This window comes from Mobula hypostoma, chromosome 9, assembly GCF_963921235.1.
Source record: "Mobula hypostoma chromosome 9, sMobHyp1.1, whole genome shotgun sequence".
NCBI lineage: Eukaryota > Metazoa > Chordata > Chondrichthyes > Myliobatiformes > Myliobatidae > Mobula > Mobula hypostoma.
The window spans coordinates 4,934,168-4,949,096 of NC_086105.1; the positions used below are offsets into that span (position 1 = coordinate 4,934,168).

The window sequence follows — 14,929 nt, forward strand, 5'->3', positions numbered from 1 at the left end:
TGCACCTTACTCATTTTTTCCAGAAACTCACACCATTGCTGCTCTGCTGACATCCCTGCCAGCATCTCCTTCCAATTTACTTTGGCCAACTCCTCGCTCATACCACTGTAATTTCCCTTACTCCACTGAAATACTGCTACATCAGACTTTACCTTCTCCCTATCAAATTTCAAGCTGAACTCAATCATATTGTGATCACTGGTTCCTTAGGGTTCATTTACCTTCAGCTTCCTAACACCTCCAGTTCATTACATAACACCCAATCCAGAATAGCTGATCCCCTAGAAGGCTCAACCACAAACCGCTCTTGAAAGCCATCTTGTAGGCATTCAACAAACTCACTCTCTTGAGATCCATTACCAACCTGATTTTCCCAATCTACCTGCATGTTAAAATCTCCCATGACTATCATAACATTGCCCTTTTGACATGCCTTTTCTATTTCCCATTGTAACCTGTGGTCCACATCCCAGCTACTTTTGGAGGCCTGTATGTAACTGGCGTTAAGATCCTTTTACCCTTGCAGTTTCTTAAGTCAACCCACAAGGATTCAGCATCTTCCAATTCTATGTCACAACTTTCTAATGATTTGATGCCATTTTTACCAGTAGAGCAACACCACCCCCACTGCCGACCTTCCTATCCCTGTGATATAACGTGTAACCTTGGACATTCAGCTCCCAACTACAACCATCCTTCAGACATGATTCAGTGATGGCCACAACATCAAACCTGGCAATCTGTAATAGTGCAACAAGATCGTCCACCTTATTTCTTATACTCCATGCATTGAGATATCACACTTTGAGTACTGTATTTGCCACCCTTTTAGATTTTGCATCCCTAATGATCTAATACTCACCCTGTTGGCTGCGACTATGTCCCATCGCCTGCCTGCCCTTCCTGACAATCTATCTGCAAGCTATCTTTGCATTGTTACTATCCATCCTGTCCTGAGTCCCTTCACCCCGGTTCCCACCCCCCTGCCAAATTAGTTTAAACCTTCCCCAACACCTTTAACAAAGCTACCTGTGAGAATATTGGTCCCCCTCAAGTTCAGATGCAACCCGTCCCTTTTGAACGGGTCATATGTCCCCTAGAAAAGATCCCAACGATCCAAGAACCTGAAGCCCTGCCCCCTGCACCAGCTTCTCATACATTTATCTGGCAAATCATCTGTTTCTACCCTAACTGGTACGTGGCACAGGTATCAATCCAGAAATTACTACCCTGGAAGTCCTGCTTCTCAGCTTTCTACCTAGCTCTCTAAATTCTCTCTTCAGGACCTCTTTACTTTTCCTTCCTATGTCGTTGGTACCAACATGTACCAAGACATCTGGCTGCCCCCCCTCCAAAATGCTCCGGACATGATCTGAGATCCCTGACCCTGGCACCTGGGAGGCAACATACTATCTCTGGGTGTCTCATTACGTCCACAGAATCTCCTGCCTGTTCCTCTGACTATTGAGCCCCCCCATCACTACTGCTCCCCTCTTCTGCAGCATGCACCCATGCTCAGTACCAGTAACCTGGTCTCTTACAGCTGGCAGGCGTGAAGTTATCGTGCCAACCACCACGTTGCCGTGTTGCCCTTGCTCTATGATGACACAGACGCCCCATCCGAGCCACTCCCATTTGCCCATATCTGTCTAAACTTTTCCTATCCATGTATCTGTCCAACTGTCTTTTAAAAGTTATTACTGTAATTGCCACAACCCCTTCCTCTGGCAGCTTGTTCCAATTGGAAACCACTCTCCGTGTAAAAAGGTTGTCCCTCAAGTTCCTCCTCAATATTTCCCCTCCCACCCTCTAGTTCTGGATACCCTAACCCTGGGGAAAAAGACTGGGTGGATTTACCCTTCATCACTTTATACACCTCTAAAACGCCACCTCTCGGTCTCTTACACCCCAAGGAACTATACAAGCCTATGAACCCTAGTTCTACTAGAGATGGAGGTCATGGATTAAGGGTGAAAGATGAAATATTTGAGGGGAAATTGAGGTGGTGCTTCTTCACTCAGAGTGGTGTGAACGTGGAACGAGCTGCCAGTGGATGCAGGTTCGATTTTAACATTTAGGAAAAGTTTGGATAAGAACGTGGATGGGAGATTATGGGGGGCCATGGTCCAGGTGTGGTTGATAGGACTAGGCAGAATAACAATTGTGTATGGACTGAATAAGCCAAAGAGTTTGTTCCTCTGTTCTAGTGCTCTATGACTGTATGAATAAGTTCCGAGCCTGCCAAACCTCTCCCTGTAACTCAGTCCTTCAGGTACTGACATCATCCTGGTAAATCTTTTCTACACTGTTTCCAATTTAATAATATTTTTCCCATAACAGGCTGACAAAATCCGATCAGAATACTTCAAGTGTGGTCTTATTTAGCAACAGCATTCTTGTTTTCTTAAAATACGCATGGTAGCGTAACGCCACCTCAAGGTCAGTGACCCGGGTTTGATTCCTGCGCTGTCTGTAAGGAGTTTCTATGTTCTCCCCATGATTGCGTTAGTTTCCTTTGGGTGCTCCAGTTTCCTCCCATGTTCAAAGACAAACGGGTTAGTAGGTTACTTGGATGCATGGTGTAATTGGGCAATGCGGTCTCATTACTGTGCTGTATCAATCAATCAATCAATAAATAAATATGGTAGATATAGATAGATGAATAAATAAATAAATAAATAAACAAAAGTTACCCACAGCTCCTAACTCCTCTGAAATCTCCAAACCTAATCTATTGATCAGAATCAGAATCAGGTTTAATTAGACCGGCATATGTTGTGAAATTTGTTGTTTTGTGGCAGCAGTACATTGCAATGCATAATAATAAAAAGTTACAACAAATATAAAAATAAATTAAATAGCTAGTGCAAGAAGGAGAGGGATAAAGTACTGAGGGTATACGTGAGTTTAATGTCCATTCAGGTATCTGATGGCAGAGGGGAAGAAGCTGTTTCTGAAACATTGAGTGTGTGTCTTCAAGCTCCTGTCCCTCCTCGCTGATGGTGGCAATGAGAAGAGGGCATGTCCTGGGTGATGGGGTCCTCAATGATGGGTGCTGCCTTTTTGAAGCGTTGTGTTCTGAAGATGTCCTCGATGCTGGGGAGGCTGGTGCCAAAATGGGTCTCCAACCCTCCACAGCTCTTTCTGATCCTGTGCGGTGGCCCCGTCATACCAGATGGTGATGCAATTCTCTCCCCTCACTCACTCATACAGCCTCCCGTTAGCATCTCTGCAGACAGCACAGACTTCACTCTCCAGTGAAGCCCCTTGGATTCTCACTTTGAAGACACAGAGTTCTCTCAATGCAAGGTGTAGCTTGGCTAGAATCTGCCAAGTGTGGGAGCTGTTCTATGCTCAGTAACTTCCTGCAGTCCCCCATTCTTCTACACCACATCCTCCCAAATTAACATGTTGCCCAATTAGTTACTATGCTCCACATACCTGGAATAATCTTCCAAGTGATCTGAAGTCATATAAATATTTGACTAAATATTTGATTTTTATATCTTCTTTTATGTAAAGCATTTTGAACTGCTTCATGCCATACAAATAAATGTGCCTTGCCTTGCTCCAGGTCAGGAGGCTGTGGCTTTGAGTGGTACATTGTAGATTGATCAGAGCAAGGACCTGGATTGAGATCTCAGTTTTGCTTCATAATGGATCCAGGCTGTAAAACCCATTGAACCCATTAAACCCATTGCAAGATCCCTGGAAACCCATTGGCTGGTGAGGAAGGTGATGGTAATGATATGCACACAAACCCATCTCCGAGTCCATGAACCCCAGCACGTGCTGGTGGTGTTGTGGTTAATGTAGAGGACCATCTTAGGTTTCAACGGGACATTGACATGACGTTGACCTGGGCTGAGAGGTGACAAATGGAGCTTACATCCAGAAGAGTACGAAACGATACTCTTTGAAAGGTCAAAACTGAAGGCAGAATGTAGGGTTCATTGCAAGATTCTTAGCAGTGTGGAAGTCCATGTCAATAGATCCCGCAAGGTTTCTGCACTCTTTGAGACGGTGGTTAGGAAGCCAGACTAGACCACACTTTTTGTTTAGTTCTGGTCACCTCGTTTATGGAAGCTTTAGAGGCGATGCAAATGAAAATTCTCAGGTTGTCGCCTGGATTAGAGAATATGTCTCATGGGGAGAGGTTGAGAAAGCTAAAGCTTTTCTCTTTGGAGTGGAAAAGGGTGAGAGGTGACCTGATGGAGGTGTACAAGATGATAAGGGGCAAAGATCAAGTGGACAGCCAGAGACTTTTTCCCGGGGAGATAATTAATAAGATGCAGCATAATTTTAAGGTGGTTGAAGGAAAGCAAAGGGGGGAAGTCAGAGGTACTTCCTTTCCAGAGTGTGTGGAACACGCTGACGGGGTGGTGATAGAAACAGATATATTAGGGTCCTTTTAGACGTTCTTAGATAGGCACATGGATGAAAGAAAATGGGAGGGCTATATGGGAGTGAAGATGCTCAAACCAGCCAGTCAGGCAACAACAATCATTCCATGGTCAAAGTCCCTTAAATTGAAATTTTAAAAGTTTCTTCCTACAGGCAATTAATCTGATCAACCATTCTAATAGGCCCCCCACCCTCCTGTACCTAATAAAGTGGCTACTGAGTGTATGTTCATGGTCATCTGCTGCTGTGGCCCGTCCACTTCAGGGTTCAACATGTTGTGCATTCAGAGACGCTCTTCTGCACTCCACTGTGTAATGCGTGGTTATTTGAGTTACTGTCCCCTTCCTGTCAACTTGAACAGCCTGGCCATTTTGCTTTGACCTCTCTCATTAACAGAACTCCTCTCACTCAATGGCTCAATGTTTTTGTTTGTTTTTCACACCATTCTCTGTAAACTCTAGAGACTGTCCTGTGTAAAAATCCTAGGAGATCAGCAGTTTCTGAGATAATGAAACCTCCCTATCCGCCACCAACAATTATTCCATGGTCAAAGTTACTGAGATTGCATTTCTCCCCCATTCTGATGTTTGGTCTGAACAACGACTGAACTTCTTAATCATGTCCGCATGCTTCTGTGCATCGAGTTGCAGCCACATGATTAGATAGTTGCAATAACCAGCAGGTGTACAGCTGCACCTAATAAAGTATTACCTCAGTCAGTGTACTGTAAATATTTTCAAACCACTGTTCATAATGCTGTATACATTGCCATTGCATGTTGGTATTTATTTATTTGTGCACATTTTATTCCATATCTCTACTTTAACCTCTAACTTATCTGTATATAAAACTTCATTCTTTAGAGTTGTTGAACGTTGTTTTTTGTTGTGTTGCACCCTGGCCGACACACCACAGCAAGCTGATTGGAAGTTAAAAGGTTGGCACAATGTTGCGGGCCAGAAAGTCTGTCCCATGCTCTACTGTTCTATTCTCTATGTCCTTGCTCCCTGCAGCCATTGGGCTCCTGGATCGTCCTCATTCCCCACAGCACTGAACTGACTCACTTTTGGGAAATTTGCAGATCAGAGTCTATGAGTTATTTGTTCATTTGGTTTTAACCATTTGCATGATTTGTTGGATGCTTGACTGTCTATGTGGTGTGGTGTGGGGGTGGGGGGTTGTGGGTTCTATTGTATTTGTTTGTTTTGTGGCTGCCTGCAAGAGGATGAATCGCAAGGTTGTCTATGGTATACATTCTTCGATAATAAGTGTACTTGCAGCTTTGATGTCTGATAGCCTTTGGCAAATGTAATGAGAAGGAAAAACAAGATGAAAATCAAAAACATTCCCGAATTAAGGCTCCTCTGGTTCTCCAAGGGAAAATACTTTAACATTCTCCACCCAATGAAATCTGACGAATTTTAATAGCAACTTACTAAATAATAGCGTGTCTCCGATACCTCAGAGACAGCTCTCTGTCTGATCACTGGATCCACCTTAACCTCACCCAATCACTCACAGGTGAACAGGTAGTCGAAAGTTGCCCATTATGGCAGCAGGTTTTAAGACAAAAAGAGGGTAAATGATTGGGTATCTCTTTAAGCAATCAGACTGCGAGTTTATTTATTTTTATTTTTATTGGTGATACAGTGGGGAACAAGTCTTTCTGACTCTCAACGAGACTCACTATTCATCAATCCACCCATTTAACCCTAGCCAAACCACGGCACAAACAATTCACCTGCTCAACCAGACATTTTTGGAGTGAGGGAGGAGAGCCACGCGATCTCGGGGAGAACGTACATACTCCTGCCAGAGGACGCAGGGACTGAACTCCGAACTCCGGAACTCCCCGTGCTATAATAGCCTCACGCCATCGTTGACAGCGAAACCGTGCAAATTAACGTAGGTGAATTCAGGTAGAGAGAGTGCAATGGCGAAAGGGAGAGTGGATAAAGATTCTGAAGGAAATAATTACGTTTTTATAACATCCGGCTACGCTCGCACAACGGCAACAGGTAATTTTGAAGAGGTGGTGAGGAGGGGTTGGGAAGAGAGATGTCATCCTGTTTAACAGCGAGCGGGTTTAGCGATGCTCCAGTGCCTTGAAACTCGAGTGGGGCCGTGTCAGAGCGCAGAGACAGTAACTTCACCGACAGTGGGGGAGTCCAGGACCAGAGGTCACAGCCTCCGAATAGAGCTGGGGTTCCCAACCTTGGACCAATGAGATTAAGCAAGGGGTTCGTGAACCCTAGGTGGGAACCCCTGGGATGGAGGGACGTTCATTCAGAACAGAGATGAGGAGGAATTTCTTTAGCCAGAGGGTGGTGAATCTGTGGAATTCATTGCCACAGGCGGCTGTGGAGGCCAGCTCACTGGGTATATTGAAAGCGGAGGTTGAAAGGTTCTTGATTAGTCAGGGTGTCAAAGGTTACGGGGAGAAGAAGGAGAATGGGGTTGAGAAAGATAATAATTCAGTCATGATGGAATGGGGAGCAAACTTGATGGGCTGAATGGCCTGATTCTGTTCCTATGTGTTACGGTCTGATGAGTTCGTACACGCTGCGATGGGCTTCCAACACTGCCCAACTTCCCTCTGAATCTGCGTAAACATTTAACTCCCAAACAACCTCAAGCACTCCGTTACCCCGGGCGTAAAAAACTCGCCTAATGGAAAATATTCGCTCGTTACATTTTAAAATGTGTTTTCGGTCAATTGGACACGCAGCGGTGTAAACCGAGCATTAACCCCATCGGTTTCAACTGCAGTACGGCGTTCACATATTCAAATTTCCACAAACAATTCTAAAACTAACCTCAAGATTGGGGACTGCGCGCAATTAATCGAAAGCTGTCTTCGCACCCAGAGTAACACACACACAAATTGCTGGAGGAACTCAGCAGATCAGGCAGCATCTATGGAGAGGAATAAAGAGTCGACGTTTCGGATCGAGACCCGTCATCGGGGCTTCACACCTAGTTATTCTTTGACGCCTCGTCCCCGCACTTGGAAGCTCATTTGTGCGGTCTCTACCGGCTGTGCACCGTCTGTGCAAGGAGCTCGAAGCGAGACGGGGATAATTCCGCACCATTCCCGGGATCTTCCATCACCTCAGTTTCTCTTGCCCCGCAGCCGAATGGGAAGACAGGTCCCCGGCGGTGCTGCTGTGCGCTCGGCGCCTGGCCGGACGCGGGCGGGCGGGCGGGAGGGTGAGGGAGCACTGACCAGTTATCTCATCTCAGTCAAGGGCAATTTGAGAACTCCCCCCCCCCCCTCCGTGTGCAGCGAGTTTACACACACACACACACAGACACAGACACACACACACACACACACACACACACACACACACACACACACACAGACACACACAGACACACACACACACACACACACACACACACACACACACACACACACACGAAAACAGCTGCAGAAACCCTCGCCGATCCCCGGAACGGCATTAAAAGTAATATTTTATCGAGTGCGTGGACAATCGAGTTCAAAGCGAATTGTCTCCGCGGACATTCAGATTCAAATGACGTGAAATTCGTTGTATTTAGAGAGCAGTGCAGCGCCAAAGCATAAAAAATGCTGTAGATTACCAAAACAAAACAAGAAAAAGAATAACGAGGTCACGTCCATTACATTTGTTAAATTCCCAGGAGCGAGGGCGCAACGGGAAAGGCTCTGCGGATGCTGGAAACAGAGCGACACACACAAAATGCTGGGGGAGCTCAGCAGGTCAGGCAGCATCTATGGAGAGGAATAAAGAGTCGCCGATTCGGGCGGAGACGCTTCATCAGGACTGGAAAAAGGAGGAGGAAGAGCATAGCGAATCTGTGGAATTGGCTGCCACAGACCGAGTGTTTGGGAATATTTAAAGCGGAGGTTGATAGTTTCTTGATTAGGAAAGGTGTCACAAGCTATGGGGAGAAGGCGGCTGGAGAATGGGGTTGAGAAGAAAATGGATCAGCCATGATGGAGTGGTGGAGCAGATTCGATGGGCTGAATGGCCTAATTCTGCTTCCGTGCCTTATAGTGTTATGGTCATATGGAAAGAAGTCAGAATAAGAGGACTTCAAGTAGTTAAACAAAGATATTTGTTGAAAATGGACTTTAACAACCAGTAAAATTCTCTTGAAGCCGCAAGTCCTTCATCCTTAAGAAGGCAGCCCCCAGCAGACCCTGCCAGTCCCAATTCTGCCTAAGGATCTTTGATGTGCTTTGTCCTTGCTTCCCTCTTCACAGATGCTGACTGACCAGCTGAGTATTTCCAGCTGTGCTTACTCCTGAGCACTCTCTGTCAACACTGAGATGGTGGATTCCATGAACTGTCTCAGGACAGGGGACGGGTGAACATATTGGAATTGGTTTATTATTGTCACGTACGAAAGCATAAGTGAACAACTTGTCATGCAAGGGTAGTGTAGTTGTTAGTGTAATGTTATTACAGTACCATTCCTGCCGCTGGCTGTAAGGAGTTTGTACATTCTCCCCGTGACTGCGTGGGTTTCCTCCCGGTGCTCTGGTTTCCTCCCACATTCCAAAGACATACTGGTTAATTGGACAGATGGGTACAATTGGGTGGTGCAGACCTGCCGGGCCAGAAGCACCTGTTATTGTGCTGCAACTCTAAGTAAAATTAAAATTGAAAGACAGTTCATACAGATCAGCTCATTACAAAGGGCACTGACGGTAAGCCATTAACAGAATAACCATGTCACAGTTACAGAGGAGGTACACGCTCACTATGACTGAGCTCTCTACAAGTGCTGCCTGGGGAGATTCTCTTTGCACCTTTGAGTAAAGTTTGATATGTCCACTTTGACCCTTATCAATTTCTATCGACGCGGCAGCGGAATCCTCGCCCGATGCATCTGTTCTGCCTGTAACCATAGAAACTGCAGAGTTGTGCCGAAAGCTCTCCTCTACGGATTCTGTCTGCGGCCTGCTACCTCAGTAAAGCAGGCAGCATAATCAAACACCCCACCTAAGGTATTTGGAGACACAGCACAGAACAGGTCCTTCTGCCAATTGAGCCACGACGCTAGCGACCCACCGATTTCATCCTAGCGTAATCATGGGACAGTTACAATGACAGTGTGGGAGGAAACCCTCACATTCCTGGTAAACAAACTTCTTACAGATTACATCACAATTCAACTCTGAACTCCGAAGCCCCAAGCGGCGATAGCATCACGCTAACTGCTGAGCTACCGTGGTGCCCTTAGGCACGAGCGTAACATCTTATAACACCACCACTGGCTGTAAGGAGCTTGTACGTTCTCCCCGTGACTGCGTGGGTTTCCTCTGGTTGCCCTGGTCTCCTCCCACAGTCCAAAGACTTAGGGGTGGGGATAGTAAATTGTGGGTAGGCTATGTTGGTGTCGGAAGTGTGGCAACGCTTGTGGGCTGCCCCCAGCACATCCTTGGACTGACACAAATGACGCATTTCTGCAGATGCTGGAGATCCAGAGCAACACACACAAAAAGCTGGAGAAACTCAGCAGGTCAGGCAGCATCTATGGAGAGGAATAAACAGTTGACATTTCAGACCGAGACACTTCTGATGAAGCGTCTTAGCCCAAAACGTTGACTGTTTATTCATCTCCATAGATGCAGCCTGACCTGCTGAGTTCCTCCAGCGTTTTGTGTGTGAGACACATTTCACTGTATGTTTTGATGTACATATGACAAATAAAGCTAACCTTTAATTTTTACCTTTATAGTCCTAGGAAATTAACCCAGGCTCCAACGTGCTGAGTAAGGCATCTGTGATGCGGTTCTGAAGAAAAGTGGGCCAGTGTGTCCGAGGCCCAAGATTTATCCCCCAGTCAGGATCCCTGAAAATGATTATTTACCCAGTGCCCACAACGCTGTTCCACAGAGTCCCGGGTTCGATCCTGACCTCAGATGCTGCCTGTATGTGTAATTTGTATCTACTCTCATGACCCCAGAGTGCTCAGGTCTCCCAAAAAACTTGTGGGTTGGTGAGTTAATTGGTCCCAGCATGTGGGTGAGGCTTAGAACCTGGAGGGAGATGATAGGACCGAGGGAGGGAGGGAGGGCGAGGGAAAGGGAGGGAGAACAGAGAGAGTAAGAGAATATGAAGAGATTGGGGGAGGGGATAGGTGTGGTGCTAATGGGACTGAAGTGATCACTCTGAGAGCTGTCGTTCTACGCCCTGACAAAGTACAAGCTTCCCAGCAGCTGTGGCACCTCCTGTGTTGCAGAGGTGTGTACTCTTCACTGGCTGCCCAATGCCGGATCATAGAAAGGAACTATAGAAACATGGAGCACACGATTCTGATCACCATGTCCCCATTTACGGCCTTTAGCCCATTACCCTCCCGTGCCTCAGTGCTTCTTCCAATAGGCGCAGGTGATCTGACCCTGACCCGAGTCTGGTTGAAAGAACCAGCACCTCAGCAGGCACAAAGCGACCTTTAGAATGAGTCCAATCTTCCCTCTAACCTCCTCTCTTGGTGGAGGTGCTCCTTAATGATAGATACCACCACAACAATGCATTTCCATTGAGAATACTGAAGGTCCAAAATTCCCTCCCTGGTGGGAGAGTTTACGCATTTTGGGAGGAGTCCGAGCAGCCCGGGGAGTAGCAATGGCAGTGCTTGGCAAGGATGTAATGCTGAGGTTTTGTAAGGCATCAGTCAGACTACATTTAGAGTATTGTGAGCAGTTTTGGGCCCCTTATTTAGGCGAAGATGGGCTGGCACTGGAGAGAGCCCAGAGGAGGTTTGCGAGAATGATCCTGGGAATGAAAGGGTTAATGTATGAGATGTGTTTGATGTCTCTGGGACTGTACTTCCTGGAACTTGGAAGAATGAGGGGGGATCTCACTGAAAGCTATCAAAGATTGAAAGGCCTAGACAGAGCAGATGTGAAGAGGATGTTTCCGAAAGTGGGGGAGTATACCACCAGTCTCAGAATAAAAGGATAAACCTTTAGAACAAAATGAGGAGGAATTTCTTTAGCCAGAGGGTGGTGAATCTGCGGAATTCATTGCCACGGATGATTGCAGAGGCTAATTCATTGGGTATATTTAAAATGGAGGTTGATAGGTTATTGATTAGTCAGGGTGTCAGAGGTGGGATTGAGTGGGACAATAAATCAGTTGTAATGGAATGGTGAAGCACACTCAATGGGCCAAATGGTCTAACTCTGTTCCTATGCCTTGTGGTGTTACGTTCCGGTGCTTTCTCGTTCTCTTCAGCTGGAGAAACAAATTCCCTGCAGGAGGAACAGAAGTCTACAGGAAGTCCAACTTAAGCAAATCCCTCCCTACCAACGAGCGCTGCCACAAGAAAACAGCATCCATCATCAAGGAGCCCCCCATCCAGGCCAGGCTCTCTTCTCACTGCTACCATCGGGCAGGAGGTACTGGAGCCTTAGGTCCCAAACCACCAGGTTCTGGAACAGTTATTACACTTCATCAGGCTCCTGAACCAGCACAGATAACTTCACTCACCTCAACACTGAACTGACTCCACAACCCACAGACTCACTTGCAAAGACTCGACAACTCAACATCATTTATGTTCTTCTTCTTCATTACTTGTACAATTTGTCCTCTTTTGCACTGTGGTCGCTTGCCAGTCTGTGTTAATTGAATGGAACTGAATTGACTTTATTTCTTACATCATTCGTATACATGAGGAGTTAAAATCTTTACGTTACATCTCCGTCTAAATGTGCAATGTGTAGTTTATAGTCATTTATAATAAATAGTATGTACAACAGAACAGTCAATATAACATAGAAATACAATCGTATCAGCATGAATTAATCCATCTGATGGTCTGGTGGAAGAAGCTGTCCTGGAGCCTATTGGTCCTGGCTTTTATGTTGCGGTACTGTTTCCTGGATGGTAGCAGCTGGAACAGTTTGTGGTTGAGGTGACTTGGGTTCCCAATGATCCTTCGGGCCCTTTTTACACACCTGTCTTTGTAAATGTCCTGAATAGTGGGAAGTTCACAACTACAGATGCACTAGGCTGTCCGCACCACTCTGTGCAGAGTCCTGCGATTGAGGGAGGTACAGTTCCCATACCAGGCAGTGATGCAGCCAGTCAGGATGCCCTCAATTGTGCCCCTGAGAAAGTTCTTAGGATTTGGGGGCCCATACCAAACTTCCTCAACTGTCTGAGGTGAAAGAGGCACTGTTGTGTCTTTTTCACCACACAGTCAGTATGTACAGACCACGTGAGATCCTTGGTGATGTTTATGCTGAGGAACTTAAAGCTGTTCACCATCTTAACCCCAGATCCATTGATGTCAATAGGGGCCAGCCCGTCTCCATTCCTCCTGTAGTCCACAACCAAAGTACGGTTTTTCATAATTTTTTTGTATTTCTTTCCATTTCTGTTAATGCCTGCATGAAAATGTATCTCAGGGCAGGATATGGTGACATATGAAGTCAAAGTAAATGTATTATCAAAGTATGCACAGAATATATACGTCACCATATATGACCCCGAATTTCATGTTCTTTGCAGGCATTCACAGTAGAACAGAGAAGTACAACAGAACCAATGAAAAACAACATTAACAAAAACAACCAATGTGCAAAAGAAGACAAACTGCAAATTCAGATAATAATAATGATAAATAAATATGTAAATAAATAGTGCTGTATTTATGTACTGCATATTAGAAATAATAGTATACATTCTTAGATAACAAATTTACTTTGACTTTTGCAATGTGGTGAGCCCTATAAGAATTTTGTTTTTTACCGTGAGTTTTTGTCTGACTCAGCTAACAAGGGTTTAGCATCCTCACCTGGCAACCCACCATCCCTGGAACCTTACTGCACTTGCAGATCAGCAGTGACCAGGTAAATCTTAGCCCTTTCTGTCCAGGCATGGATTTGACCCCACTGCCTTGGAGCTGTATTTCTACTGAGATAAGGAGACAGCAAACCATACACCATAAAGATGAAAAAGATTAGCTTTGTTTGTCACATCTACATCAAAATTCAGAATCAGGTTTAATATCACCGGCATGTATCATGAAATTTGTTGTTATGTGGCAGCAGTACATTGCAATACATAATAATACAAATTGAATATGTTAAATTAAATAAATAGAACATAGAACATAGAATAGTACTGCACAGTACAGGCCCTTCGGCCCACAATGTTGTGCTGACCCTCAAACCCTGCCTCCCATATAAGCCCCCACCTTAGATTCCTCCATAGTGCAAAGAAAGTGGTGAGGTAGTATTCATGGGTTCAATGTCCATTCAGAAATCTGACGGCAGAGGGGAAGAAGCTTTTCCTGAATCGTTGCGTGTGTACCTCCAGGCTCCTGTACCTTTCCGTGATGGTAGCAATGAGAAGAGGGCATGTTCTGGGCGATGGGGGTCCTTAATGATGGACGCCACCTTTTTGAGGCATCGCTCCTTGAAGATGTCCTGGATGCTGGGGAGGCTGGTACCCATGATCTAGCTGACTGAGTTTACGACTTTCTGCAGCTCACTTTGATCCTATGCAGTACACTTCACCCGATCCCCCCCGCCCCAAGACCAGCCGGTGATGCAGTCAGGTAGATTATTTTGGATCTGGAGGCTGTGGTTGGGGAGCCTTATTAATCAGTGTGCTGACTTAGCTGTTCACTGTGATGGAACCAAGTGGAGTTTATACAAGTTTGGTTTGGACACACACAAAATGCTGGAGGAACTCAGGAGTTCAGGCAGCATCCATGGAGGGGAATAAACAGTACTTTTTAAAATTAAAGATGAGCTTTATTCGATGCAAGTACATTGAAAATTACAGTGAAATGCGTTATCCTTGCGGCAATGACCAACGCAGTCCAAGGACACGCCGGGGGAACTGCAAGCATCACCGTGCTTCTGGCACTCACACAGCAAGCCCACAACTCACTAACCCCAACTGGTAAATGAGTAAACATTAAAAATTAAAGGTTAGTTTTATTTGTTGCTAGTGGCTGTCCGTCGTACCCGACGATGACGGGAAACCTGTGTGGGAGAGGTTTTGAAGTGGAAAAGCCACTTTACTGAGGTAGTCCATCCCTCTTAACCTTGAGTCCAGGATCAGTGACATGAACAAGCATCACAAACTGGGGTCTTCCTTGGTTGTGGAGGATGACCACCGCGTCTTCTATGCCTTGTCGTGCCCTTCTGTCTCCACGGAGCGTTGCAGTACCATCTAACTGGCCATTGGATTTCACTGTAGATCTCATCCGCCCAGTCCACCAGAACTGACTTTGCATACTGGGACAGGCATGTCCCTATCTCACCAGCTACCCTCACCTGGTTTAGCCTGCCTGTTGAAGCAGATAGTCGCCGTCACATGCAGACAGTTACTTGGGGCCACAGGTGAGCCCTGAGTGTCCGATCGGGACCCAGGGTGAGTGAGCTGCCCCAGAATGGACACGACAAGCTCCTGCACCAGAGGTGCTAACGCTCCTTAGACACCCCATACACCCCCAGCTTTATCTGTGACATGTACATCTAAAGACTGGAGGCCTATTCTGGAGTTGG

The 14,929-nt window shown here is 46.0% G+C and overlaps 1 protein-coding gene and 1 long non-coding RNA gene across 2 annotated transcripts in view; one reads left to right on the plus strand and one right to left on the minus strand.

The window, feature by feature from the left end:
- Nucleotides 1-7,690, minus strand: part of igf1 (insulin-like growth factor 1) — a 37,795-nt gene extending 30,105 nt beyond the window's left edge. The window contains exon 1 of the mRNA XM_063057648.1: nt 7,221-7,690. The gene's annotated coding sequence lies outside the window, so the exon portion shown is untranslated. The remainder of the gene's footprint in view (nt 1-7,220) is intronic.
- Nucleotides 5,966-13,337, plus strand: LOC134351467 (uncharacterized). The gene is made up of 3 exons (XR_010019151.1): nt 5,966-6,422; nt 10,138-10,330; nt 11,640-13,337. It is a non-coding gene; the product is annotated as an uncharacterized LOC134351467 (long non-coding RNA).
- The last annotated feature ends 1,592 nt before the right edge of the window (nt 13,338-14,929 follow it).